Source organism: Hemiscyllium ocellatum, assembly GCF_020745735.1.
Source record: "Hemiscyllium ocellatum isolate sHemOce1 chromosome 15 unlocalized genomic scaffold, sHemOce1.pat.X.cur. SUPER_15_unloc_1, whole genome shotgun sequence".
In the NCBI taxonomy this organism is placed as follows: domain Eukaryota; kingdom Metazoa; phylum Chordata; class Chondrichthyes; order Orectolobiformes; family Hemiscylliidae; genus Hemiscyllium; species Hemiscyllium ocellatum.
The window spans coordinates 50886-55000 of record NW_026867445.1 but is presented as its reverse complement, the minus strand read 5'-3'; positions in this window follow the sequence as shown (position 1 = coordinate 55000).

Below are 4115 nucleotides of genomic sequence, written 5' to 3'. Positions count from 1 at the left end.
AAAGAGTCGGGCAAGCCTGTCAAAGCTTTGAGCGAATGTCAAAAGCTTTAGACTTCCGCGAACTCTCCGGCTTGCACTGAGACGCGAGGTCGATGTGCTAAGCACCACGGGGCCCCTTTCGCCTGCAGGTCCCGAGCCGCCAACATGTTCTTAGTATCGTGTTCTCCAAACCTGGGTGACGGGCACCGCAGGGAGGCAGAGCCATCGCACTTGCCGGGTGGCAGAGGAAGGACCGGACTATGTACAATAGCGGCCAACGACTCCCAGAGCCGGTAGTGCGGCGTCTGCTCTCAGCCTAAGAGGCTTCTGGGAGTGCTCAGGCAAGGGTCAGCCTGCACCCTTGCTGGCAGCACCCAGGGGAACCAGGACGCTTGCATCTCTCGCCTTCATTTTCGACACAAACGCCTGAGGAGGGAAGCCAACCCTCCGTGTGTCAAGAGACCGTCCCCGCCCCGGCCTCCGACTGATTCTTAGAACGGACGGAAAGAGTCAGGCAAGCCTGTTAAGACTTCCGCGAACTCTCCGGCTTGCACTGAGACGCGAGGTCGATGTGCTCAGCACCACGGGGCCCCTTTCGCCTGCAGGTCCCGAGCCGCCAACATGTTCTAAGTATCGTGTTCTCCAAACCTGGGTGACGGGCACCGCAGGGAGGCAGAGCCATCGCACTTGCCGGGTGGCAGAGGAAGGACCGGACTATGTACAATAGCGGCCAACGACTCCCAGAGCCGGTAGTGCGGCGCCTGCTCTCAGCCTAAGAGGCTTTTGGGAGTGCTCAGGCAAGGGTCAGCCTGCACCCTTGCTGGCAGCACCCAGGGGAACCAGGACGCTTGCATCTCTCGCCTTCATTTTCGACACAAACGCCTGAGGAGGGAAGCCAACCCTCCGTGTGTCAAGAGACCGTCCCCGCCCCGGCCTCCGACTGATTCTTAGAACGGACGGAAAGAGTCAGGCAAGCCTGTTAAGACTTCCGCGAACTCTCCGGCTTGCACTGAGACGCGAGGTCGATGTGCTCAGCACCACGGGGCCCCCTTCGCCTGCAGGTCCCGAGCCGCCAACATGTTCTAAGTATCGTGTTCCCCAAACCTGGGTGACGAGCACCGCAGGGAGGCAGAGCCATCGCACTTGCCGGGTGGCAGAGGATGGACCGGACTATGTACAATAGCGGCCAACGACTCCCAGAGCCGGTAGTGCGGCGCCTGCTCTCAGCTTAAGAGGCTTTTGGGAGTGCTCAGGCAAGGGTCAGCCTGCACCCTTGCTGGCAGCACCCAGGGGAACCAGGACGCTTGCATCTCTCGCCTTCATTTTCGACACAAACACCTGAGGAGGGAAGCCAACCCTCCGTGTGTCAAGAGACCGTCCCCGCCCCGGCCTCCGACTGATTCTTAGAACGGACGGAAAGAGTCAGGCAAGCCTGTCAAAGAATTGAGCAGATGTCAAAATCTTTTAAGACTTCCGCGAACTCTCCGGCTTGCACTGAGACCCGAGGTCGATGTGCTCAGCACCACGGGGCCCCTTTCGCCTGCAGGTCCCGAGCCGCCAACATGTTCTAAGTATCGTGTTCCCCAAACCTGGGTGACGAGCACCGCAGGGCGGCAGAGCCATCGCACTTGCCGGGTGGCAGAGGAAGGACCGGACTATGTACAATAGCGGCCAACCACTCCCAGAGCCGGTAGTGCGGCGTGCGAGGTCTGCTCTCAGCGGAAGAGGGTTTTGGGAATGCTCAGGCAAGGGCCAGCCTGCACCCTTCCTGGCCGCTCCCACGGGAACCAGGCTACTTGCAATCCTTTCCCCCAATAGCAAGTGCCTTTTGGAGGGACGGCCGGAGTCAACGTGGGGTTTGCCCGCCCTCCAAAGTGTCAAGAGACCGCCGCACAGGCCTCTGACTGATTCTTAGAACAGGCAGCAAGAGTTGGGTAAGTCTGTCGAAAATTTGACAAAGTGTCAAAAATTAGACTTCCGAGAGCTCTTGGGCATGCACACAGGCCTGTCATTCAAGTGCTCTGCCCGCGGAACCGTTTTTCGGATGCCTTTCAAAGTGGTCCCGCGCCGCCATTTTGTTCTAAAAATCGTGTTCCCAGAAATCTCCGGGTACCCCGCCAACCTCACTGTGTCACAATGTCAAGTGGCACTGAATGGGTCTGAATTTCAAATTCGACTGCTTCGCTCTGGAACTCGAACCCGGCAAAACCGTTTGGATTTTTCCCGGTCCAGACTTCCGCGGCAGACAAAGTTAAAGTTTTCGGGCTGCAGACTCAAAACGACATCTGGCCAACCGCCGGGCTCAATTCGCCCAGTTCCTCCGGCACTTCGGAACTCATGTTCGGCATGAGTTTTTGAATCTTTCCCGATGCTTCGGCATTTTCCTCCGCTGACACTTAGAATATTTTTCACACTTGGCCGAAAATTTTTCTAAGTTTTTCTGGTTACTGATTTCTTCTTTTCGGGCATTTTTCTAAGTTTTCTTGGTTACTCATTTCTCATTTTCAAACATTTTTCTAAGTTTTTCTGGTTACTGATTTCTTCTTTTTGGGCATTTTTCTAAGTTTTCTTGGTTACTCATTTCTCATTTTCAAACATTTTTCTAAGTTTTTCTGGTTACTCATTTCTCATTTTCAAACATTTTTCTAAGTTTTTCTGGTTACTGATTTCTTCTTTTTGGGCATTTTTCTAAGTTTTCTTGGTTACTCATTTCTCATTTTCAAACATTTTTCTAAGTTTTTCTGGTTACTGATTTCTTCTTTTTGGCATTTTTCTAAGTTTTCTTGGTTACTCATTTCTCATTTTCAAAAATTTTTCTAAGTTTTTCTGGTTACTCATTTCTCATTTTCAAACATTTTTCTAAGTTTTTCTGGTTACTGATTTCTTCTTTTTGGGCATTTTTCTAAGTTTTCTTGGTTACTCATTTCTCATTTTCAAACATTTTTCTAAGTTTTTCTGGTTACTGATTTCTCATTTTCAAACATTTTTCTAAGTTTTTCTGGTTACTGATTTCTTCTTTTTGGGCATTTTTCTAATTTTTCTTGGTTACTCATTTCTCATTTTCAAACATTTTTCTAAGTTTTTCTGGTTACTCATTTCTCATTTTCAAACATTTTTCTAAGTTTTTCTGGTTACTGATTTCTTCTTTTTGGGCATTTTTCTAAGTTTTCTTGGTTACTCATTTCTCATTTTCAAACATTTTTCTAAGTTTTTCTGGTTACTCATTTCTCATTTTCAAACATTTTTCTAAGTTTTTCTGGTTACTCATTTCTGCTTTTCCAACGTTTTACTAAGTTTTGCTGGTTACTGAGTTCACACTTTTAAACATTTTCGGGCATTTTTCTACGTTTTTCATGTTACTCATTTAGCACTTTCAGGCACTTTCCTATGCTTTCCTGCTTACTGATTTCACACTTTTAAGCATCTTCGGGCATGTTCCCTAAGTTTTGCAGTTCATTCGTTTGGGACAGTCAGGCAGCTTTCCTAAGCTTTCCTGGTAACCGAATTCACATTGTTGAGAACTTTGGAACCCTTCCCTAAGCTGTGCTGGTTACTCACTTTACCTCTTCAGACACTTGCCCCCGTTGTGACAGAGACCACTTCCCGACTCGGGAAATGCACCAAATTCGGCCTGAACTCAGAGGGCAGTCCCCCCTCGAAGGCGTGGAAGTCGGCAGAATCGCCGGGTCAAATCCGGCTGAGCTACCCGGCTTGGAAGCCTCAAAGTCGGTATGAGCTGTCAGGTTCACTCCCATCCCCGTTTGGACCACTTCCCGACTCGGGAAATTCACCAAATTCGGCCTGAACTCAGAGGACAGTCCCCCCTCGAAGGCGTGACAGTCGGCAGAACCGCCGGATCAAATCCGGCTGAGCTACCCGGCCCCGAAGCCTCAAAGTCGGTAAGAGCTGTCAGGTTCACTCCCATCCCCGTTTGGACCACTTCCCGACTCGGGAAATTCACCAAATTCGGCCTGAACTTATACAACAGTCCCCCCTCGAAGGCGTGACAGTCGGCAGAACCGCCGGATCAAATCCGGTTGAGCTACCCGGCTTGGAAGCCCCAAAGTCGGTAAGAGCTGTCAGGTTCACTCCCATCCCCGTTTGGACCACTTCCCGACTCGGGAAATTCACCAAAT